A 26,277-nucleotide genomic window follows, 5' to 3' on the forward strand; every position below is an offset into this window, starting at 1 on the left:
TAGGTGAGACTAAGATAAGAGCGCATGGCCTCAAGATTAGAGGAAGCAGGTTTAAAACTGAACTGAGAAGAAACTTCTTCACCCAGAGGGTTGTTAATCTATTGAATTCCTTGCCCAGGGAAGTATTTGACATTACTTCAGCAATCACTAGAATCAGTAGATACGTTTTTGAAAAATAAAAGAATTAAGGATATGGTGAAAACGCAGATAAGTGCAGCATAGTCCACGAAAAGATTAGTCATGATCTTATTGAGTGGTGGAGCAGACTCGAAGGGCTGGAAGGCTGACTCTTGCTCCTAGTTCTGATGCTCTTATGTTGAAATCACAAGCTTTTGGAGTGTAGTCACTTCAGCAGATGAAGTCATGAAAAAACAAGTGCAGGAAAGAGAATTTAGATAAATGAAAGACAGAGCATCTCAACGGTCAATTACTTCCTCCCATTCCTACTTCTGATTATCTTACTACACAGCAAGTTGTGTTTTCCAAACATTAATTTTATTTCCATTGTTTAAAATCAAATATTTAAGATGAACAGTTTGTTTTTCGTCACTTGGACACACTGTGAATATCATAAACCCTCTCATGAGATATCATAGGAATAATTCATAAACTAGATTTGTCACTGAGTCACTCAAGGAGATATAGAAAGGAGAAAAAATCCCAACATGTGCAGGATGCTAACGAAAAGTTAGCAACCTGAAATGGTAACAGGAGCAAGTGAACAGCTACAATCAGGAAACTCATATTAGATTAGATTACTTACAGTGTAGAAACAGGCCCTTCGGCCCAACAAGTCCACACCGCCCCGCCGAAGCGCAACCCACCCATATCCCTACATCTACCCCTTACCTAACACTACGGGCAATTTAGTATGGCCAATTCACCTGACCTGCACATCTTTGGACTGTGGGAGGAAACCGGAGCACCCGGAGGAAACCCATGCAGACACGGGGAGAACGTGCAAACTCCACACAGTCAGTCGCCTGAGGCGGGAATTGAACCCGGATCTCCACTGTGCCACCGTGCCGCCCACCGTGCTAACCACTGTGCCACCGTGCCGCCCACTACAGTACCTTGTACTATTCTTCACTGAACACTGCAATTGCCTTCCTTTTCAGTTTAATGATCCATAATTGAATCTGACTCCAACACACTCTCTGGCAGACAGTTCCAGAGGTCAAAGTAATTTCAATCATTAACGAAGTTAGTTTTGGATCCATCCCAAAGACAATTCCGGTGGACGTTTGCTTCCAAACATTTACAGTAAGTTCTTGGTATGGACACATTTCCAACTTAGTAGGTTTATTCCAGTTTTATAACATATTGGGGTGGCACACTGCTTAACATTGCTACCTCACAGCATATGCGACCCAGGTTCAATTCCAGCCTCAGGTAACTGTGTGGAGTTTGCATGTTTTCCCTGTCTGCACAGGTTTCCTTCCACTGTCTAAAGAGGGGCTTCGGTACTACCGTGTGGACCTCCTCCAATTAACTGAGGGCAATGGGGCACTGTGAGGATCAACAGATCAGACAGTCAGTCAGCAACTTCTCTCCGGGAGACTTGTCTCAAGAAAGGCAGCGGTTTCTTATCTCATCCATTCTCCTACCCTCCACAAACTCCACACAGACAGTTGCCCCAAGGGTGGAATTGATCCTTGGTTCCTGGTGCCATGAGGCAGTGCTAATCACTGAGTCACAATGCCACCCCTGAGCCGTGAGGTTGCAGTCCAATGGAAAACAAATACAGTGCACCAACTCTCCCACTGCACCCACTGTCAGGAGAATCAGTCCTGGGGGGGACTCATGGCAATGTCAGCAGTGGAATCTGATTGTTGTGAGCGCTGGTGCCCCCGCTGGTGCTTCCGCAAGTTGCGGGAAAATGTAAACCTCTTCCCGCACTCAGGGCAGCTGAAGGGCCTCTCCCCGGTGTGGACTCGCTGGTGCTTCAGCAGGGCAGAGGAATCACTGAAGGCCTTCCTGCACTCGGGGCAGCTGAATGGCCTCTCCCCCGTGTGGACCCGCCGGTGGGTCAGCAGTGTGGAGGAGCGGGTAAAGCCCTTCCCGCACTCGGGGCAGGAGAACGGCTTCTCTCCAGTGTGGACGCGCTGGTGCCGAAGCAGGGCAGAGGAATTGCTGAAGGCCTTCCCGCACTCGGGACAACTGAATGGCCTCTACCCTGTGTGGACCCGCCGGTGGACCACGAGGTGAGAGGAAACAGCAAAACCCTTCCCGCACTCGGGGCAGGAGAACGGTCTCTCGCAGGTGTGGATCCGCTGGTGGGTCAGCAGGTTGGAGGGCTGGGTAAAGCACTTTCCGCACTGGAGGCAGGAGAAGGGCCTCTCCCCAGTGTGGACCCGCTGGTGCCTCAGCAGGTGGGAAGACCTGCTGAAGGCCATCCTGCACTCTGGGCAGCTAAAGGGCTTCTCACCCGTGTGGACCCGCAGATGGGTCAGCAGAGCAGAAGAGCGGGTGAAGCCCTTCCTGCACTCAGGGCACGAGTACGGTCTTTTCCCGGTGTGGACCCACTGGTGCCTCAGCAGGGTAGAGGAATCACTGAAGGCCTTCCCGCACTCAGGGCAGCTGAATGGCCTCTCCCCTCTGTGGACCCGTTGGTGCTTCAGCAGGTCCGAGGATTTGCTGAAGGCCTTCCCACATTCAGAGCAAGGGAAGGGCCTCTCCCCAGCGTGGACGCGCTGGTGGGCCAGCAGGTGGGAGGAGTAGGTGAAGCCCTTCCCACACTCAGGGCAGGAGAATGGCTTCTCCCCAGTGTGGACTCGGCGGTGGTCCAGCAGGCGGGAGGAGCAAGTAAAGCCTTTCCCGGACTCGGGGCAGGAGAATGGCCTTTCCCCGGTGTGACTTCGCCGATGAATCTCCAGGACAGATGGGGCATGGAAGCCTCTCCCGCAGTCGCAACACTTCCATGGTTTCTCCACGGTGTGGGATTCCTCTGGTTTCACCATGGCCGCAGCTACAGCCCCTGCCCACAGTAAATTCCTTTTTCCTGGCCGTATAACTATTTCAGGCTTTACACACAGTACGCTGTAACAGTAGAGACTCTCATCCAGTCCCACTAATGCTGAAAATGGTCTGAAACAGGAACCAAAATGTTTTGCTCCTTCTCACAGAATCATAGTTCAAAATCGTTGAGGTCCCGATGGATTGAGTGACTGTCAGACATTGATGTGAAAGTGGGGACTGTAGACGCTGGAGAGGAGTTGAAAAGTGCGGTGCTGGAACAGCACAGCAGGTCAGGCAGCATCCAAACAGCAGGAGAATCGACGATTCAGGCATAGGCCCTTCATCTGTTGATTTTTAAACTTCAGTCTTCAGATCTTCAAATACTCTGAAAAAAGAGATTACAAAAGTCATCACAGTCAGTCCAGGGTAGAAATTCAGAACAAGCTACTCCACTTTCTGCAGAACATTTTTTTCTTTTGCTGTTCCACAAAATTGAAAGCATCCCACACTCTCTCTCTTCCTCTATTCTCACTCCCTCAAATTAATTCTACTGAAGTTGCTGATTCAGGATCTTACAGGGACAGAAAAAGCAAAAACGTCAGGACTGACACCTTCGAATTTTGGATAACACCACGTGAAAATTAATATCTTTTGGGATATTGCTGAGAGTGAGCAAGTCTGATTTTGGGAAGCAAAACAAGTGTAAATTCAGGTTGAACCTGCAATACAGCTTCTTGATAAAAAAAAGACATGAATTGGTTATTGTCCCTGTGGTGGGTGGGGGTGGTGGTGGTGGTGGTGGTATGTGGTGGGTGGAATGTGACATTAAGGCATTGACACAGACAACCCGAGAGAAACTAAACATACAGACATGGCAAATGTTAGTGGCAAGCCAGAGTCAGATCTACAGCACAGAAACAGCCCCTTCGGGCCAACCAGATATCCCAGCCTAATCTAGTCCCATTTACCAGCACTTGGCCCATATCCCTCTAAATCTTTCCTATTCATATACCTATCCAGATGCCTTTTAAATGTCATAGCTGTATCAACATCCACCACTTCCTCTGGCAGCTCATTCCTTACACACACCACCCTCTGCATGAAAAGGTTACTCCTTAGGACCCTTTTCAATCTTGCCCTCCTCCACCCTAAACCTTTTACCCTCTAGTTCTGGACTCTCTCACCCAGGGTAATGTCCTTGTTTATTTACCCTATCCATGCCTCTCATGATTTTATTATTGACTCTCAGTCACCCCTCAGCCTCTGATGCATGAGGAAAAACAGCCCAGCCCATTCAGCTCAAACCCTGGCAACATCCTTTTAAATGCGTTCTGAACCCTTTCAAGTTTCACAACATCATTCTGATAGGAGCGAGACCAGAATTGCACACAATATTCCAAAAGTGGAATATTGTACAGCCACAACACAACTTCCCAACTCTTATCCTCAGTCAGAGGATTGGGAAAGTTTTCAAAACCCACAAAAGACAGCCAGGAAAGAATGCAAATTTGAGGGTTAGCTTGGAAGCATCAATGAGAAATCGGCGGACTGGGTTTATTGGGTATCCGTTCTTGAGTACGTATACATATTTCTCTTCTGCTCTTCGCAGTTCCTCTGTGCTGCAATGTGTGGTGGATCGTTGAAATAATCTCCTGATGCAGCTTCGTTTGTGGGCGTTGGGATGATTGCTTCTGTAGTTAGGTATTTGGTCCGTGTGTATTGTTTCTTGTAGACGCTAGTGTGAAGTTCCCCATTGACTGTTCGCTCTACTGTGACAGCTAGGAAATGGCACTTTGTTGTTGTTCTCCTCCTCTTCAAACTAGGAGCCCCCCGCCCGCCTCAGGCCCATAGTCTCACTACCCGGAACACCACCAATATACAGACTAGTCAAAGACCTCCAGTGAAGACTAAAACACCAAGTCGAAGATTCATGCCACTCCATTCACTCTACCCAAGAATTCCTGAACACCAAAGACACCAAGATAGAAGAGGATGAAATTATGCTGTCCTTTGACATAACAGCCCCGTTCACATACATTAACATCAATGTGGCCAAAGAAACACTGACTACACTACAAGAACCATCAAAGACACAAACACCAAACAGCACCAACTTCATCAGCAAAGATAACATTGTCAAGCTTGTGGACCCGTATCTTATTACCCACTTCACATTCAATAACAAGACCTACAAACAAATCAACAGAACACCCATGAGACCACCAATATCAAGGTTCCTAGCAGAAGCAATAATGCAGAGACTCGAACAAACAGCCCTCCCAATGCTCCAACCCAAATTTTGGGTCCTCCACAGTGATGACACCTTTGTCATCAGAAAATGAAACAAATTAGAAGAAACCTACAACACCATCAACAATATCCTTACTGGCATAAAATTCACAAAAGAGGAGAACAACAACAAAGTGCCATTCCTAGATGTCAGTAGAGCGAACAGTCAATAGGGAACTTCAGACTAACGTCTACAGGAAAACAACATACACAGACTCAAATACCTAATGCAGAAGCAAATCATCCCAAACGAATCTGCATCAGAACACTATTTCAACGAGCCACTACACACTGCACCACCCAGGAACTACGAAGAGCAGAAGATAAATACTTATACAACATATTCAAGAAGAACGGTACCCAATAAACCGTGTCCGCTGATTTCTCAACAACAAACTCAAACAAGCAGACACATGCACAGAAACCCTAGCCACATTACCTTACATCAAAGACATCTGTGAAATGATGTCCAGACAACTCAAACCTCTCCGCATCATGGTAGCCCACAAATCTACCAACACACTTAAGCAGCAGCTAATGAACCTGAAAAAACAAATGTTATTTACAAATTACCATGCAAGGAAGTATAGACATGGATTCTGCCCCCATAGTTCTCGGTGGCAAGAAATGCTGGGATGAGATAAGGAAGATTTTGTTCAGTCAGAAAGAGGTGACTCTGTGGAACTCATTGCCACTGAAATGAGGAAAGTAACTGAGTGCTTTTAAATCAGATAAAGATAGGCTCTTGATTAGTAAGGAAATCAAGGGTTACAGGGGGGAGGCAGGAGAATGGAGTTGAGAAACATTGGCCATGATCGAATGGTGGAGCAGACTCAACAAGTCGAATGGACTGATTCTGCTTCTGTATCTTATGGATCTGTAACCACAAAGATCTGACTTAATTTTCACTACTTTTACTGTGTTCCTGTCGTATTTATGGCAAGCATGTGGCAATACGTTGTAGATTTCTCAAGCTAGATCTTCTAATTTCATATCAAATATTGATAATTGGAGCTAATATTAGAGAGAGTAAAGGTGCTTATTTCTTGGATAAATAAACCTGTCATGCATTTTAAGCTTAAACCTTGCATACTTGCGAAATTAGAGTTGCCATTTTGCCCGCTGTCATCAAATCTCCAATAATACTTCCCTTTTACTTGACACCCCTTTTTGGGAAATAATGAACATAACTGAGGTGTTTTATGCAAGCGCTTTAAGCTTTTGATATAATGATTTTAAGCCATCTACACAGAGTGTGATTGAATTTATAAACTTAAGTAACAGCCTTAAAGTATTGTTATTTGTGTCACTCACATAACTGTAATTAATGTAAATATTGAATTAAACTTATTGAAAAGAACATACTTGCTGAATTAGAGTCAGCATTGTTTTCATTGCTTTGTCCATTATTCCCTTTCACCTCATTACCTATTTTAGAGAAAGAAAAATATTGCATATGTTGAACATTTACTTTTTTTTGGCAATATTTTAAAATGAATAAAGCAGTTCAGTCAACTTCAATCTTCATCCGGTCACTTTTTAGAAAAGGTTTTGAGCACAGTTATAAAATAATAATGCAAGGTTACCTAATTTGCAGCATTGCTGGAGACAGATTTAATAGTACAAGAAGTTATGATCTCCATTCAGTAATGTCTCGATTTGAACATAGTTTAAGTTAAGCTAAGGGTGTTGCAGGAATTGAAGTCATTGTGAAAATGTTACCAGGGAAAACATTGGATAAAAAAAAATTCTGGTTTGAGTTTCTTCTTTGGGTATAAACAGATCCTGGATCCAAGTGTCCTCCCAATCTTCTTAAAATATCCCACAAAATAAACACATAGCAACCTAAATAAATCAGGCCCAAAAGAAATTCAGAACCCACACTAATATATGGCAAGGAGGAAAGTTTTAGACTACAGGGCAATAAAGATGGGTTGGTCAGATGGGCAGAACAATGACAGATAGAGTTCAATCCTGAAAAGATTGAGATGGTACATTTCAGGAGGATCAACAGGCAAGGGAGTACATGATGAATCACAAGAACTTAGAATGTACTGAAGATCAGAGAAAGGTATATGTGTTCATAGATTCTTGAAGGCAACAGGACATGTGGATGAAATGGTTAAGGCGGCAGATGAAATACTTGCCCTCAATAGTTAAGGCATTGAACATGAGAGCCAGGAGATCATGATGGAACTGTACAAGACATTCGTTGGGCCACAGCTGGAGTACTGGATCTGGTCGTCACATTATTAGAAGGATGTGAAGGCACTAGAAAGGATGCAGAAAGGAATACTAACCCAGGGTGGTGCATGTTGGTGGGTTTCAGCTATGAGAGTGATTAGATCGGCTGAGGGTATTTTCCTTAGAGCAGAGAAGGATGGGTGAGGACCTGTTTGTACAGATAAGACACTTAGGGTCTAGATAGGAAGAAACTTTTCCCCTTGGTGGACGGCTTCAGCAGTTAGGGGGCATAGATTTAAGGAAAGAGATAGGACATTTTAATGGAATTTAAGGAACAATATCACCTAGAATGTGCTGGAGATGGATGAATTTACTTATGGAAGAATTGGTTTGTTTCAAGGGATGGATATAATGAAATAAAACTTGTTCAGAAGATCATTATAATGTGCTAAGAAAAAGAACTGGAGGTAGACCTCCAATAGTGGAAACAATCTAAAGAAGTTTCACTGTCCCATCTGAGAAAAACAATTCTGCTAAACTTCTCAAACGAACCTGAACATGTGTCAGAACTTGTTTGTTTAAAATTAATTGAATCTATTCCAAGTATTTAGGAAAATGAGAATCATCTTTAATATTGGCCCTATTGGCTGCAACCAAAAGTGATAGGAAGCTTTTTCAGTTTCATTGAAATGGAGCTATCAGAGATATTGGCTCATGAGAAGAACAGAAGAGGGTTGTTTGAGCTTATTGAGCAGTTTGTAGACTCAAACAAGGATCCAGAAAACAATTTTCTGTGGCACAGAAGCAAGGACAATTAACAAGGATTGATGTTGGTACTGTGTGTCCAAGTGTCTCAGTCTTCAAAGTTCTAGATAAGTTAAGCTTCTGAAAAATTGAAGGTGTCAAAGGAAGATCAGTGGGGAATCAAGGGTTTTGGGGAAAAGGCAGGAAAATGGAATTGAGGGTTATCAGATCAGACATGATCTCACTGAACGGTGGAGCAGAATGGCCAATACTGCTATTTCTTGCGGTAAATCGATCTGGGTGTTGATAAATGCTTTTGTGTGATTTTTCTTTGTAGTCAGCAACATTTTGTATTTGGAAGAAATTGGCTTTTGTGTTGGATCTCAAATAACGCTTGAGGCTCCACTGAGGGTTGTTTAGCAACTGAGGTTACATATCATCAAGTTAAATCAAAATAAGCAGCAAAATATATGGTAAAACTGTAGGTGTGACTGCTGAAGGCCAAATAAAACATTTTCAGTCGCAAAAATGTCTTTACTCCATAATGTTTCGTTTTACATGCAGTCAGCGACAACCAATCAAGGTGTCGCAGAGTAAAGTTAGGTCTCACCAAGACAGCTGACATGTCCGTACAATACTGTTGTAGCGCTCTTTAACCACAGGGTATATACTAGTGATTCATTTATTTTGCACTTTCCCCAACATCCCAAATTAGGTTGAGGTTTGTGACAGCATCCTGATTGGAAGCCCGATGTAACGTGCTCCAATACTGCTGCAGTAGTGTGATGTGTTAAATTCCCAATGATTTTTTAAAAAGAGTGAAAGGCAGTGGTTGCATGTGTTGACACCACAGGTATTATTTATATTGGCTTTGAGATAGGGAACAACCATCACCTCCCAAATTGTGTTTTGTTTGCACAGCAACTTTGAGTATGAAAAGCATTCTATTTTTACACAGCCTAAATGCATACATCGTTTCTTATCAGCGTACCTTAAAATCAACATTAAAAAGCACAAACAATTCATTTTCACTGTAAATTACATATTTTAAAATCAAATATTGCAAGATGTACAAACACATCAAGAAGTTAAAATTTGTGAAGAAAGCACATCTTTGACAGTTCAGACAGGGAAAAACTTTGTTCTTGTGGTGGTCACTGGAGGCTTACTCGATCAAATATTAACTACCATGTATCTCACATAGATGCTGTATAAATCAAGATCTTATTGATCACTGTTGACAAAATTAAACCTATTGACCTGACTCTTTACAAAATAAGAACAGATTTTAGTACATAACATTTTCCCATAATACAGACATTTGCGGTAGTGCAGTTATGTGAAAAGAAACCTGAGTTGTTAATTTAGTTTGTTGCTCCATTTCATAAATGTTGTTTTTATTTATTTTGAAAAATCAACCCTTCCACTCTTTCTAAAAGTACATGACACTTTAATTTTCTTTTCGTTGCCAATTTTCTTTCACAATAAAAGCATTCACATTTTTGGCATTGGGTGGGGGAGCTCTGCCAGCTGCCAATTTCTTCCTGAAATTGTTTCACTTGACATGAGTCTTGCCAATAAATGACAGCAACAGCAGCAGCTAATACTGATGATAACATTTCAACAAAAGTATACCAAGGTGCTTCACATTATGTATCACCCAAGCTGGAGAAATGTGAGGATCTCCTTCTTGGCCTTTCCCCTCAGCTGAGGTGTGGTGACCCTCAAGATAAACCACCACCAGCCATCTCTAATGAGAGAGAACAGTCTAATCCTCTGGGAAGACTGTGATGAATGTGTTTAAAGTTGAAACACTGTTGAAATACAAGTGGTTAGCACTGCTGCCTCACAGCACCAGCGACCCGGGTTCAATCCCATCCTGGGGCGACTGTCTGTGTGGAATGTGCACAATCTCCCAGTGTCTGTGTTGGTTTCCTCCGGATGCTCCGGTTTCCTCCCACAATCCAAAGATATGCAGGCGAAGTGAATTGGACATGCTAAAATTACCCATAGTGGTACATAAGTCAGGGGTAATTGTACAGGAATGGGCTTGGCTGGCATACTCTCTACAGGGTCGGTATGGAGCTGTTGGGCCGAAGGGCATATTCCCACACATAGGGATTCTATGACTGTAACAAACACTACATCTGACAAACAGGAATAAAACTAGCCACCAGGATATATGAACATCAACTAGCCACAAAAACACATGCTCCACTATCACTAGTATCTTTACATACAGACAAAGGAGGACACCATGTTGACTGGGACCATACATCCATCCTATGACAAGCCACCATCCAATAAGCCAACCAGAAACACACACAAGAATTCCTTGGAACATGTCATTCCAACTGGAAATCTATTGATTTGGACCCCATCTACCACGCTCTGAGAAAAATAACGGAAATGATATCACCCATCCTAAAACCAAAAGACATAAATAGAAACCAGTGCTTAACTCGACTCACTGATGTTGTTACCAAGTATGGTGATGAAACATCTGAAAATGATGTTCCAGCTCAGCGAGCAAACTTACATCCAGAATGAGAAAATCCTAGTTGACACAAAGGCTGCCACAAAGTTGGAATTCTCTCCCAGAAATGACAGTTGATGGTGCCCACACCAACATGAATGCTCGCGCTCCCCGCCCCAAGACAACATGCGTCTTACCCTCACAAATATGGCGACCAGTTGCCCCCAGAGGTCCTTCCCCAAGCAAAGTAAACACTGGGCCTGTGGAGCTTTTATTCGCAGCCTCAGGCCTCCCCTAGGACTTTATAAATCCTCAGTCTCCCTCCTCCCGCAGTTCCCAATCCTCCCCTGTCTCACTGTCTCCTCTCGGTAAAAATAATGACTGCAGATGCTGGAAATCAGAGTCTAGATTAGAATGGTGCTGGAAAAACACAGCAGTTCAGGCTGCATCCGAGGAGCAGTAAAATCGACATTTCGGGCAAAAGCCCTTCATCAGGAATACAGGCAGAGATCCTGAAGGGTGGAGAGATAAATGAGAGTAGGGTGGGGGTGGGGAGAAAGTAACAGAGTACAATAGGTGAGTGGGGGTGGGAAGAAGGTGATAGGTATGGGGGAGGGGGTGGTGGAGTGGATAGGTGGAAAAGAAGATAGGCAGGTAGGACAAGTCATGGGGACAGTGCTAAGCTGGAAGTTTGGAAGTGGGGTGAGGTGGAGGAAGGGGAAATGAGGAAATTGTTGAAGTCCACATTGATGCCCTGGGGTTGAAGTGTTCCAAGGCTGAAGATGAGGTGTTCTTCCTCCAGGCATCTGGTGGTGAAGGAGCAGTGGTGAAGGAGGCCCAGGACCTCCATGTCCTCGGCAGAGTGTGAGTGGGAGTTGAAATGTTGGGCCACAGGGCGGTGTGGTTGATTGGTGCGGGTGTCCCAGAGGTGTTCCCTAATGGCTCTGCTAGGAGGCGTCCAGTCTCCACATCTGGAGCAACGGATACAATAAATGATATTGGTGGATGTGCAGGCAAAACTTTGACGGATGTGGAAGGCTCCTTTAGGAGGGAGGTGGTGAGGGAGGAGGTGTGGACGCAGGCTTTGCAATTCCTGCGGTGGCAGAAGGTGCCAGGATGGGAGGGTGGGTTGTAGGGGGGCATGGACCTGACCAGGTAGTCACAGAGGGAACGGTCTTTGCGGAAGGTGGAAAGGGATGGGGAGGGAAAGATATCCCTGGTGGTGGGGTCTGTTTGGAGGTGGCGGAAATGTCGGCGGATGATTTGGTTTAAGCGAAGGTTGGTAGGGTGGAAGGTGAGCACCAGGGGCGTTCTATCCTTGTTACGGTTTGAGGGGTGGGGTCTGAGGGCGGAGGTGCGGGATGTGGACAAGATGCTTTGGAGGGCATCTTTAACCATGTGGGAAGGGAAATTGCAGTATCTTAAGGAGGAGGCCATCTGGTGTGTTCTGTGGTAGAACTGGTCCTCCTGGGAGCAGATACGGCGGAGGTAAAGGAATAGGAAATACGGGATGGCATTTTTGTAGGAGGTAGGGTGGGAAGAGATGTAATCCAGGTAGCTGTGGGAGTCGGTGGGTTTATAAAACGCCGGTGTCAAGTCGGTCGTTATTAATGGAGATGTAGAGATCCAGTAAGGGGAGGGAGGTGTCAGATGGTCGAGGTAAATTTAAGGTCAGGATGGAATGTGTCAGGAAAGTTTGCTCAACCTCCTCGCGGGTGCACGAGATGGCGCCAATGCAGTCATGAATGTAGCGGAGAAAGAGGTGGGGAGTGGTGCCGGTTTAATTACGGAAGATGGACTGTTCTACGTAGCCAACAAAGAGACAGGCATAGCTGGGGCCCATACGGGTGCCCATGGCTGTCCCTTTGGTCTGGAGGAAGTGGGAGGATTCGAAGGAGAGATTGTTAAGGGTGAGGACCAGTTCAGCCAGATGAACAAGAGAGTTGGGGACGTCGGGAGAGGCAGAAACTGAGGGCTTGGAGGCCCTGGTCATGGCGGATGGAGGTGTAGAGGGATTGGGTATCCATGGTGAAGATGAGGCGTTGGGGGCTGGGGAAACGGAAGTCTTGGAGGAGGTGGAGGGCGTGGGTGGTGTCTCGAACGTATGTGGGGAGTTCTTGGACTCGGGGGGAATAGGACAGTGTCGAGGTAGGTACTCACTGTCCCCTCTCCCCGGGCGCTCAGGCCTGGCGACCTCTCCGGGATGTTTCCGAAACCTGTTTCTGTTCTGAAGGAGGATCACTGGACCCGTAACGTTCCCTCGGATTCTCTTGACACATGCAGCCAGGGCTGCTCAGCTTTTCCAGCGGTACCTGTTCTTGTTCCTTAAGCCACCGGCGCCATTCCTCTCCCACACTCAGTAACACTGCCTTTGTCTCGCTACATGACCTACACTGCACATGCGCCAACTCACAAGGGGCTGGGTGGCCAGACCGTGACGTCACCCCGCGTGTATTGGGTGCGGTTCGACGAGGCATCCAACCAATCGGAGACAATGGGGGCGGGGCGAATGTGTTCCCTGCTCCCCTCGCCAGCCGCCTGAAAGGGTGGGTTTGTCTTTAAGTTTTAACGTTGTTTTAAACATTTTCAGTCTTTTCCGAAATGTTATTCCAGACCTCGAAGGCTGAAACATTGGAAAACTTGCAAACGTAAAACGAAGGGATACTAAAAAAAAGAATAAAGATAAATTACCAAAGAAACCTTGCGCAAAATATCAAAAAGAATAGCAAAAGCTTCTGTTGGCATGCTAAAGGGAACAGAGTCGCTATGGTCCCTTGGAAAATGAAACCAGTGAGTTAATAGGAGGAACACTGAAATGGCAGAGATGCTAAGTCAATCCTTTTCCTCAGTTTTCAAGCTGGAGGACAATAGTACCATTCCTATTGGAACGGGCAAGTCAGAGGTGATAGAAAGGATAGAACTTAAACAATCAACGTTGAGAGGGAAAAGGTACACAGCAAACTATTAGGATTGAGGGCAGACAAGTCCCCTGGGCCTGACGGCCTACATGCCAGGGTACTAGATAGACTTTAGTAAGGCGTTTGACAAGATTCCCCAAGGGAGACAGATTCACAAGGTTAGATATCATGGAATACAGGGAGAACTAGCCATTTGGATACAGAACCAGCTCACACGTAGGAAGACAGAGGGTGGTGGTGGAGAGTTGCTTTTCAGACTGGAGGCCTGTGACCAGTAGTATACCACAAGGATGGGTGCTGGGTCCACTACTTTTCATCATTTATATAAATGCTGTGGATGTCAATATACGAGGTATAGTTACTAAGTTTGCAGATGACACCAAAATTAGAGGTGTAGTGGACAGTGAAGATGCTTAGCTCAGAGGATAACAGGGTGGAGTTTAATTTAGATACATATGCGGCACTGCATTTTGGAAAAGCATATCAGAGGAGGACTTATACACTTAATGGTAAGATCCAAGGGACTGTTGCTGAACAAAGAGACCTTGGCGTGCAGGTTCATAGCTCCTTGAAAGTGGAGTCACAGGCAAATAGGATAACGAAGGTGGCGTTTGGAATGCTTTCCTTTATTGGTCAGAGTATCAAGTATTGAAGTTGGGAGATGATGTTGCAGCTGTACAGGGCATGGGTTAGACCACTTTTGGAATATTGTGTGCAGTTCTGGTCTCCTTCCTGTCAGAAGTTTGTTGTGAAACTTGAAAGGGTTCAGAAAAGATTTAGAAGGACGTTGAGCTATTGGGAGAAGCTGAATAGGTTGGTGCTGTTTTCCCTGGAGCGTCGGAGGCTGAGAGGCGACCTTATGCCCGAAACGTCGATTCTCCTGTTCCCTGGATGCTGCCTGACCTGCTGCGCTTTTCCAGCAACACATTTTCAGCTCTGATCTCCAGCATCTGCAGTCCTCACTTTCTCCTCAAAGACTTCAACCTACTGCGAATCCTCTTACAAGGATGCCTTCCTTGAAGAAGCTCTCTTCCTCCCTCTACAAAGATTTCAGTGTGTCCCTCTCTCACTGCACCCCCCAGGTCATCTCCACTTCAAGTGCCCTGGCAGGTTACTCTGATATACTGCTACAAAGTGGTTTCCTTTACACAAAGGTTTACAAAAACATTGCATGTTCTTAATTCCTAAGGAAGAAAAGTTAATTGACAGGTCCCTGTACGCTTGACTAATCACTCCTACAGGCCCTAAGCCATTCATCAGGTGAGAAAAACATATCCAGCCGAGTTAGGTGCCTGCTAGCGAGATAAACTCCCATCATAAAGAGGTACCAGTCTGAGCTAATTGGAGAGTTCCTAACCTTGCACAGGTCACAAGTCAGATACACTTATTTTCCAAAACGGCTTCTTAGCAGGAGGGCAAACTTTTGACCATAAAATGGCTTCCTGACACATTGTGCCTGAATCTCTTCAATGTTAGGCTGAGAATAATTTCTAAGCTAGGAGTAAACTCCTGCTTTTTAGGCACTGAATCATACTGTACCTGAAGCTGAGATGTTACCAAAAGGTTGCATTTAAACTGATTCATTAGTCTTCGAATTAAACATGTTCTCTTTTCAGGGTTGTGATTCAAATAAGACATAAGATCTGATTAGTTGGAATTGACAGTGGGGTAGTCTGAAAGGTCTGTAGAGTGGTCTGCAAGAACAGCAAGTAAGTTAAAGCTTCGTCAATGTTACCTTTTACAGAGTTCATATTTAATAACCAGTAATGGCTACTCAATACCATCATAAAGTCTCAAAAATACAATTACGTTCAATCCAAAGCAGGTAATTTTTTAATGGCTTCGGGAGCCCCAGCGCTACAATGGTTTCTCTCTCTTGTCCTTTTGAACTCTCAAGTCAGGGACTTTTAACAGCAAAGGTGTTTTTCCCTCTGTTTGCCTAGCTTGCAAAGGGTAATAGGAATCTATTATAATTAACAGGACCTGACTGTCAATTACAAGGTTTTTGACAGTACCAAGTTTCGTTTCGGGGTCAGAATCAAACGCTGTCATTAATTTCACAAGGGAACAGCCATGAATGTTATCACTCCGTGTCCTATTTACACAGATTCACTGTTAAGGCAAATGTACTTAATTGCCTTAGGGTATCCTGTTATCATTTGGTTATCTTCTGCATACCTTGAGTTCTCCCCTTTTACCAAGCCTCCCTGCCTGTCTATTTTCTAGTGTGCAGCAAATGTGCTCTATAATTCAACATTATATTTTAGTTTAAATGTTTAAAAACAAGTTTTATGCTATAGACTTTCTTATTCCCTTCTTTTGTTATTTCATGACAACTACTTGGCTTATAACAATAATTAGTCCATTCAGTCAATTTGTATTTTCAAATAAGTCAAGTGCCTCCTCTGCCAGGTCATCGTCCAGAGAAGCAGAGTCTGAAAGATACTGGATTTCAGCATGGAAGTTCAGGCATAGAGGTAGAGGGTTAGACAAGGGTCAATTAAGCAGACTCTTCTTTGGCTTAGGTGAAAAACAAATGTACAGTCCATTTCATGCATAAGCGGACGACAGTATATATTCCTAGGATGAGACCAAGGACTATCAGTACAATCCATCCACACAGCGATCATAGCCAGCAAGTAAACTTCCATCCATTTGAATCAGACAACAGTTGGGCAAGTATCTTCCCTGCATCTTGACCAGTTTTGTTGATCACATCTGTGTTGTCCGTAAGATCAGGACATGGTTTAGTAACAAGTTCATTTATGAGAACACAATCATGGGGAGGATCAGGCAGTTCAAGCGGTTCTTCCTGCAGGAATGTAGAGGGTTAATGTTAGAGCAGCATTTAAAGGAGAGAAACGGATTCAGAAGTAATGAAACCTCACAGCGACTGAGACGAACCTTAACGAGGTGTTGAGTATATTTAGAAATCAGCAAGGATACTGCAGAATGCGAGGTACAGACTTCTACATTTTGATGTAAAGTTTTATTAGAGGCAGCCACTACCATAGTATGGATGGCAGAGAGAATCTGGGTGCAGGAAGGCATACCTTGAGCAATGGGGTCAAGTTGAGTAGAAAAATAGGCAATAGGGCGCCAAGAGGAGCCATGCTGCTGGGTGAGAACAGCTGAAGCACAGGTATCAAGGATGGCAACATAAAGATGAAAGTGGCAGACATACAAACGTCGGCCTAGCGTGAGTGCTGAAGAGAGGGCAGTTTTAAGCTCCATAAAGACTTGTAGTTGTTATGGGGTGAGTTCATACCGTTAAGGCTCATTAGACGAGGACAGGGGAGATAATGTTTGGGTCAGAAGGGCACAATTAGGAATCCATTGTCGGCAATAATTGATGAGGTTGAGAAACTGCCTTATGTTTAGGAGGGGCAATACAAAGAATAGGATCAATACGTTCAGGTGTCAAGCACCAATCGAATTCAGAAATGAGAGTACCTAGGAACTTAACTTCTTTCTGATTAGTCTTAACTTTGCTGGGGGGTACAAGAGAGCCACATTGATGTGGATGGTTGAGAAAGGTAGTGGAGTCAGTGTGATTGGACACTTTGTCAGGGCTAGCGAGGAGGTCATCGATGTATTGAACTAGGGTAGCGTCTCCAGAAAATTCAAATAATTCAAGCTGGGCATGAAGAGTCTCTGAAAAGAGTGTCGGCGACTGAATAAACCCTTGAGGTAGGCAAGTCCACATATATTGGTGGCCCTTAAAAGGAGGCAAAAATGTATTGGGCTATCTGGATGCAAAGGAAGACAAAAGAATGCATGTTGGAGGTCAACGATAGTGAAGAGCTTGGCATCAACTGGAGCTTGGCATCAACTGGAACTTGGCTGAGGATAGTAGCAGGATTAGCAACTGGAGGATTATGAGCCTCAATGATTTTATTTACTTCACGAAGGTCGTGAACGACATTCAGGACATCCCGGTGTAGGGATCGGAAAGATAGGTGTATTGACAGAAGAATGGCATGGGACTAGAAGGCCTTGCTGTAGAAATAAAGCAATGACAGGTTGAATGCCAGCTTCACCTTCTGGTTTCAGGGGGTATTGAGATATAGACAGGAGGACAGAATTAGGTTTGATCAGAATAATGATGGGTGGGACCTTAGCAAGGCCCACTTGTGTTTTAGAGTCCATCCAGACTCCAGGATATACTGCATCCTGCAGGTGATGGTGGGCATGATGATGATGCAGGCTGCCATGAATCGACTAAGGTTGTACATAAAATAGGATTGATCCTTGAGTGAGCGGCTGAATTTCACGGCAAGTTTGATCAGCATGATCAAAAAGAGTCTTAGTGTCAAAACCTACTTCTTAGGTTTTATGTTCTGGGTTCAAGTGAGTGGTGACACAGGGGAAAATGAGAGGGCCAGTTTTCCAGCTATGAAGAGGAACTGACACCAGGATCTGATCTCACCAATCACCCAAGCGTGCGGAGTCGTGCCCAGTAAGGGATTATAGTATCTGTTCAAACCTGAGATCATTCCCGGATGAGTCATAAGCTAAAATAATGTGGGGGTGAGGGACGTTATGTAAAATAGGATCAAAAGCATAAGGATCCAAATCAAATGACCACCATCGAGGAGGCTTTGGTTTGGTATTGATGCATTGAACAAAATGAGGTGGATCCTGAATCAGGATACCATCATCATGACATTCAATAGTAATATTTAGAGGACAGAGGAGATCTCTAGCGAGTAGAGGGATACGTAATCCATTAGTAACAACAAAGCAAAAAGGGAGCGTGGCACAAGTTTTCCACACCACTGTCAGAGGGACAGCGTATGCATGTTTATTAGAGGAACCATCAAATCATTGCAGGATTTCATCATCATCAGAGATTTGAAAATCAAAAGCATTAGAAAGATGGACGGGAAGTGATGAAACTGTGGCTCCTGTGTCAAACATAAATTCAATATCGTGGCCATTATGGTTAAGAATTAGCATAGGTCCATCTTCTGGGCTAGCGGTAAGTATGGGAAAATTCAAAGCAGGAAGCTGCTCTATATCCGGGAGTCAGTTTTGAAAAGGGTTTTGTGCAGTAAAAGGGGCAACCTGCTGAGGTCACTGGGGAGGGAGACCAGGAGATTGTCTGTTGTTTTTACTGCGGTGATGAACCAGGGACTGCTACGGAAAGGGCAGTTCTTGGACCAATGTCCTGGTTCACTGCAATTGAAACAAAGGTGTAGTTGTTGGGGGACTCTAGGGGGTGGGGGAGGAAGTGAAGAGTAATGAGAGGGTGTATAGGGGCACATGGACTGTTGGGGAAGGATACATAGGAGGACCGCAAGGTCCATTGGGATGTTGTGAATACACAGTACCATTTCTACTGTCGTGCCATACTGGACGATAGTATGAGGGTTTCATTTGCTAGCTTGACTGACCTTGCAGACGTAAAGGTCTTCTTTGAATACTGGGTTTAAGGTTAGCCACTGTAGTTTGGGCAAGTTCTGTCTTGACCGTGCCGATGGTAGCCTTACTCTTGGGATCCTTTAGTTCTCAGAAGTAACAAACCTCTCGGCTGAATTGTGCATCCTCAGCATCTTGCCGGTGGTTATTGTGGGTTTTAATAGCTTCCTGTACCTGATCAGGTAAGAATCATACATAGGGCATTAAATTGGGATGATCATTCTTGTAGGTAGTTAGTGTCACCAGAGGAAGCGCCATAGCATTCCTTAAAACAGGTAAGGAACTCCTCAGCCTCTTCGCCTGAGCTGGGTTTACATGTTAAGACTTTACCCACATCAACTACACGATGCACTGCTTGATGGAGACAGGTAATAATCCAATCTGATAGTTTCCGCCGGGTGCCAGACTACAAGCTGGGTATGATTATTACCTTGTAAAATTTCTCAGAACTCGCCCATTTTTCAGGCAAAAAGCTGCATTCGGAGGTGAATTAGGTCTTGGGAGGCAGCATTATAAATGGTCTTAGTCCTATTAATGTAATTAACAGATCCCTCAGGATTCCTTCAATAATCTGCAGCCTTATTGATAATGCTTGAGAGTCATGAGGTTTCCATGGTTGATAAAGATCCATAAATTGGGCTTGTCCCGGATTCAGAGCCTGTGGGTTAGGGACCTCTTCTATTCGGGAAATTTCTTTTTGGCCCTTCCACATCAGGGTGAGTGCAAGGTCTGATATTAAGGTCCTGAGACTTTGATTGCAAATCATCAGTGTCTTCGGGACTTATTAGTTTAGGGGCAGTGGAAATCAAAAGGAGTCTCTTCAGTGTTTCTTCCAGGTTTTAATTTTAATTGACTCCTAGTACAGTAGGCACCGGGTTTGTGGTAAGCCGAATTCTTATTCGGCAGGACAGCTGGGGGGAGGTCATGAGCCTTGGCACGTTCGTCATCAGAGTAAGGGGGGAGGGTTCAGGCAGGGAACCGGAGGTGGTCAGCTGACAGGATTAGAAGCATAAAATATTTCCTCCTCCGAATCAATATCTCCCCCACCATCTACAAACGGATCAGGATTCCTTTGTAATGGGTCTATGGAAGAGGGGAGGGTGGGGTATAAGGAACAGTCCTTGTCAGCTTCGTCCTGCGCAGCTGCAATTGCAGTCTGTTGTTTGTTCATCAGTTTCCTTTTTCTTTGGTGCCCTTGACGTTTCAACGTAGATTCTGAATCTTCGCGTTTTTTAAATTTTCTCCCTTGCCTATCCCAATTCTGCTTCTAAATCATGTGCTTCACATTTATGTTTTAGTTCTGTCCAATTTAGTTCACATCCTTCCTCAGTTAATGGACTATCTCCCCTTTTAATACAGTTTTGTCTCCATGATGATTGCATGGATTTTTCCCATTTTTCCCCGAGCTACCCTTTCCCACTCTGATAAGACTTCTTTCTGCTTACTTCCCTTTCTTTTTTCCCCAAATCCCTTGTTCAATTTTAGTGAATAGAGTTAAATCATGTGTGCCTCCTAGAGACCAATCCTTATTCTGTTGAGCAGCTGCAGCTGATATTCTCCTTAATTGTTTCTCATAATTAATAATACAGACTTGATATTTCTGTTAGGGGACATTTGTCTTCCATCTTATCTAGGGGCACACTCATAGTTATCCGACCTACTTTAAATCTTCACAAAACTACTGATCAACAAGGGCTCCAACCCCACAAAGTACAAACGCAAACATTCATTCATCAACAAGCAAATGTGCATCCAAACCAAATCTCACAGGATTAAACTTTCTGCAAGCTGCAGGGAATCAGTGCTGAGTCTCTGTCTGTCTCACATGCGCACTCTCTCGTACATACACATGAACATTTTAAGAGAAATGAGGCACTCACATTCCAGATTTCTCATAAATCCTGGATGTGGCACATAGTTGCTTAACAAAGTATGCAAGAATTGTATCACTGGCCAGCTTTTTTTTGATATAAATGACAAAAGCAGCAGCCACCCTCTATTTCATAAATGAAGAACACCCAACAGAACAAAACTATAACTAACAAACAACACAAACAGCAAAGCAAGACAAGCCAAGATGAATAGATACAACAGAGAAGATAATCTCGACTTAAAACTTTCAATAATCAACAACCCGACAATGAACAACAAGACTAATGATTTCTGCAAAACATTCTCAACATTGTAAAATCCTGACAGTTTCTGTTTTTAGTCCTATTTAAACGATCTCATTTAGGGTTCCGTCAGGGTACCGAGAGAGTGAAATGGGGGAAACACCACACAGATGTAGACAGAGAGTAATCAAGGTACAATTTTACCTTTGGGCCCATTGGTCTTGAGTCCAACCCTTCGATGGAACTCCTCTTTTCCAGTTTCACTCAAATGTAGCCCTTGTTGGAACCCTGCTTGCAGCGCCAAATTGAGACAGCCCAGGGAGTCCCTTGTGGACTCAGACCTGTCAGCCTATCTTGGTTCATCCCGGAGATCGTACTCTTTGGAAGTCTGGAATAAAAATAAAACTCTTACAGACAGTTTAGTTTAATTTTAAATTATCCCCTTCATTAATACCATCACCGTTACAGCATAACACTGATACCTATAAGACAAGCTAACTGGATTCTATTAACCCAGAAGAGTAGCAATCACTCTTCTTCCAAGAGCCCTGGCGGGCTACTCTGTATACTATCTTTATACACAAGTTTTTTTACAAAGGCGGTGCTGTGACAAACACGCTTTCTTTATATGAATTTTTTTTTTACAAAAGCACTGCATGTTCTGAACTAGACAGATAACAGTGAAAGGGCTGAAAATGTGTTGCTGGAAAAGCGCAGCAGGTCAGGCAGCATCCAGGGAACAGGAGAATCGACGTTTCGGGCATAAGCCCTTCTTCAGGAATGAGGAAAGTGTGTCCAGCAGGCTAAGATAAAAGGTAGGGAGGAGGGACTTGGGGGAGGGGCGTCAGAAATGCGATAGGTGGAAAGAGGTCAAGGTGAGGGTGATAGGTCAGACTGGGGTGGGGGCAGAGAGGTCAGGAAGAAGATTAGGAAGGCGGTGCTGAGTTCGATGGATTTGACTGAGACAAGGTGGGGGGTGGGGGGGGGAGGAATGAGGAAACTGGTGAAATCCGAGTTCATCCCTTGTGGTTGGAGGGTTCCTCGGCGGAAGATGAGGCGCTCTTCCTCCAACCGTCGTGTTGTTGTGGTCTGGCGATGGAGGAGTCCAAAGACCTGCATATCCATGGTGGAGTGGGAGGGGGAGTTGAAGTGTTGAGCCACAGGGTGGTTGGGTTGGTTGGTCCAGGTGTCCCAGAGGTGTTCTCTGAAACGCTCCGCAAGTAGGCGGCCTGTCTCCCCAATATAGAGGAGGCCACATCAGGTGCAGAGGATGCAATAGATGATGTGTGTGGAGGTGCAGGTGAATTTGTGGCGGATATGGAAGTTTCCTTTGGGGCCTTGGAGGGAGGTGAGGGCGCAAGTCTTGCACCTCCTGCGGTCGCAGGGGAAGGTGCCGGGAGTGGAGGTTGGGTTGGTGGGGGGTGTGGATCTGACGAGGGAGTCACGGAGGGAGTGGTCTTTATGGAATGCTGATAGGGGAGGGGAGGGAAATATATCCTTGGTGGTGGGGTCCGTTTGAAGGTGGCGGAAATGACGGCGGATGATGTGCTGTACATGGAGATTGGTGGGGTGGTAGGTGAGGACCAGTGGGGTTCTGTCCTGGTGGCGGTTGGAGGGGCGGGAAGTGGAAGAGATGCGGTGGAGGGCATCGTCGACCACGTCGGGGGGGAGATTGCAGTCCTTGAAGAAGGAGGCCATCTGGGTTGTACGTTTTTGGAAGTGGTCCTCCTGGGAGCAGATGCGGCGGAGACTAAGGAATTGGGAGAATGGGTTGGCGTTTTTACAGGGGGCAGGGTGGGAGGAGTGAAAGGCAATAATTCGGGAGAGAAGTAATTGATACCGAGTTTCATTTCGAGGTCAGAATCAAACACTTATTCATTTCACAAAGGAACTGCCGTGAATGTGATCACTCAATATCCTGTTTATACAAATTCACTGATGTTAAGGCAAATGTTCTTATATGCCTTACCCTCCCTGCCTGTCTATTTTCTAGTGTGGAGCAAATGTGTTCTATAATTCAACATTACATTTTAGTCTAAATGCTGAAGGACAAGTTTTCCTTACAAACATTCTCACGACCCCTTTCAAATTTTCATAAGTTCTTTCCTATATCAGGGGGAGCAGAAATTAACGTAGTTTCCAAAAATGCCCTCACCAATGTACAGCCACAATATGACCTCACAACTCCTTTATTCAATGCTCTGACCAATAAAGGAAATCATACCAAACGCCTTCTTCACTAGCCTATCGACCTGCAACTCAAAGATCTCTTTGTTTAACAACACTCCCCTTAACTGTCAGTCCTGCCTGGATTGCTCAACCAAAATGCAATACCTCATTTCTCTGAATTAAACTCCATCTGACACTCCTCAGCCTGTTGCCCACCCCAGAAATTCTAACTTATAGCAAACTCTCTTTGCTCTCTTATAGCCTAGAAGCTGAAAGTCTCCATACCACACAGGCCCCCTCTGTTTTCACTTTGCTGAACCGAATCCCTACTCTGAAGGGTCAAAATACTGACCAGCCGGGACAGAGTGGACGTTGGGAAGATGCTTCCATGGGTAGGAGAGACAAGGAGCGGAGGGCACAGCCTTAGATAAAGGGAAGACGTTTTAGAAAGAGAGAAGGAGAAACGTCTTCAGCCAGACAGTGGTGAACCTATGGAATTCATTGCCATAGACAGCTATGGAGGCCAGGTCACTGAGGATAGGCAGCAAATTTTGAAGGTGAGAGAACAAAGATTTTAAAAAGACTTGAGGGGCAGCATTTTTTTTAAAAAAGAGTGTGGTTTGTGTGTGGAATGAATGTCCAGACATTTTCTCACCTTCCCCCCGCCCCATAAACATCCACTTCTTTGTTGTTCAAAAATCACATGAACTCAGCCTTGAATATATTCAATGACCCCTTAAGTGCAGGAAGAAATCCCCACTTCTGAACTCAATTCCTCTTGCTAATGTACCACTTGCACTACTCATTGCTCGCTGCACCTGACAACTGGCATTGTCTGGTGAGGAAGGACGCTGAGGCCTGAAAATGTGTTGCTGGAAAAGCGCAGCAGGTCAGGCAGCATCCAAGGAGTAGGAGAATCAACGTTTCGGGCATGAGCCCTTCTTCAGGAAACTCATGCCCGAAACGTCGATTCTCCTACTCCTTGGATGCTGCCTGACTTGCTGCGCTTTTCCAGCAACACATTTTCAGCTCTGATCTCCAGCATCTGCAGTCCTCACTTTCTCCTAAAGGATGCCGAGGTCCCTTTGTACATCCACACGTCATTCCTGATAAAGGGGTCATGCCCAAAATGTGAATTCTCCTGCTCCTGGAATGCTGTTTGATCTGCTGTGCTTTTCCAGCACCACACGTTTCGACTCTGATCTCCAGCAACTGCTGTCCTCACTTTCTCCATATCCCAAAACATTATATCAACATTTAAACAAAGCTTTTTTTTTACACAGCAAAAGCTCTAACTTCACATTGGCCACGTGTTTGCCAATTGTGGTCTTCTCTACACTGGGGAAACTGAGCATAAACTTGGGGACCAGTCCGCAGAGGCTGACCAGACCTCCCAGTCGCCACCCATTTTAATTCCCCTTCCCACTCCATTTCTGATATGACCATCTTTGGCCTCCTCCATTGCCACAACGAACCAAACCGCAAATTGGAGGAACAACACATCTTCCACCTGGGCAGCCTACAGCCTGGTGGACTCAACATGGAGTTCACCAATTTATTTACCTCCCTCGCCACCCCTTGAATTCCTTCCTAGCCCCTCCCTGCCGCCACCAACCAGATTCCTTCCTACCACTGACCTACCAGGTTGTACCCTCTCCCTGTCCCCGCCTATCCCCAATTCACCACCCTGCCCCCAGCACATCGTTCTGCAGCTCTCCCTACACCCATCCCCAGTCCTCAACAAGGGTGACACCCAAAACATTGACTTGGCCTCCTGATGCTGCCTGGCTTGCTACGTTCTTCCAGCCTCCTGCATGTCTATTTTGCCAATTAAGTCACAGACCTGGCTCAACTTTTCCCAAGTCTGTCCCCTCCCTGGATTCACTCCCTTTCCTTTCAGTTGCAGCAAGTCAACAATTGAACATCACAATGGAAAATAAATGGAAAAGGGGATGAGAAATGAGTGTGTCGTACTCTTGGTCAATCAAAAGAAGGTCTCACACCTTTCTGCCGACAGTGAGGAACATGTGCAATGTTTTGGTGACACCGGTGAACATGGCCGTGCTTGTTAACACAGGAACGCACACAATATGCTCAGTGGCGCTGCTGGTATTATTGACAGATTTTAAGTGTCAAATGCCAATAGGAGAAAAAAAAGGGTAGAGCCATAATTGTTTTCCCCATACGGCACAACATTTTATTGCTTTTCCATCTTGTCTGGCTGCTCAACGTTTTTGACTTTTCCCCAGTGTCGAGGTGAAGTTCAGAACGAGAGGGCATAGGTTTAGGGTGAGCGCGGAAATATATAAAAGGTATACATAAGGGGCAACTTTTCCATGCAGAGGGTGGGGTGGTGTGTGTATGGAATGAGCTGCCAGAGGAAGTGGTGGTGGCTGGTACAATTACAGCACTTAAGAGGCATCTGGATGGGTATATAAATGGGAAGGGTTGAGAGGGATATGAGCCAAGTGCTGGCTAATGGGACGAGATTAATTTAGGATATCTGGTCGGCATGGAGGGGTTGGACCAAAGGTGTCTGTTTCCGTGCTGTACAACTCTGACGACTCTAAATAATACAAAGTATAATTTGACAAATAACAAACTATATCCATGTTAACCAGGCTTAGCACACCACATGCTTTACTAACCATTCTCCACAGGTCCTGCCCCTTCAATGACTGAGGAACATATGCTGGTGCATAATCTCCTTCACTAGTATTTACACACTAGTCTAAGGAATTGCACAAGTAACAGTGAGGGTAAACAGCACAAGCGCCAGTAAAAGCAGATGGAAAGTGAGTGTAAAATGTCACTATGACAGGACAGGCCCCACATTCCTTCCCCTCCGTCCCCCCACAACCTGCCTCACCTTTCACCTCCCGGGCCCAGTACCTTCCAGGTGGCCCCATAGTTGACACAGGGGCCGCCCCACGACCAGTAGAACTCCACCACCCAGGCGGCCGACGAGTTCCCAAGCAGGCCCTTAACCCCATCCGCCTCCAGA

At 45.1% G+C, this 26,277-nt stretch overlaps 1 pseudogene across 1 annotated transcript; it reads right to left on the reverse strand.

Moving 5' to 3' along the window:
- Positions 1–755: 755 nt before the first annotated feature.
- LOC148143744 (uncharacterized) lies at positions 756–26,277 on the reverse strand (annotated as a pseudogene). The gene is made up of 3 exons (XR_015751308.1): positions 26,143–26,277; positions 21,309–21,492; positions 756–3,343 (listed from the first exon to the last, which is right to left on the reverse strand). The product of XR_015751308.1 is annotated as an uncharacterized LOC148143744 (transcript).

The sequence above is a fragment of the Chiloscyllium plagiosum genome, unplaced genomic scaffold (genome assembly GCF_037043375.1).
Source record: "Chiloscyllium plagiosum isolate Xiang-an unplaced genomic scaffold, Cpla_swu_hap1 HiC_scaffold_27, whole genome shotgun sequence".
Taxonomy (NCBI): Eukaryota; Metazoa; Chordata; class Chondrichthyes; order Orectolobiformes; family Hemiscylliidae; genus Chiloscyllium; species Chiloscyllium plagiosum.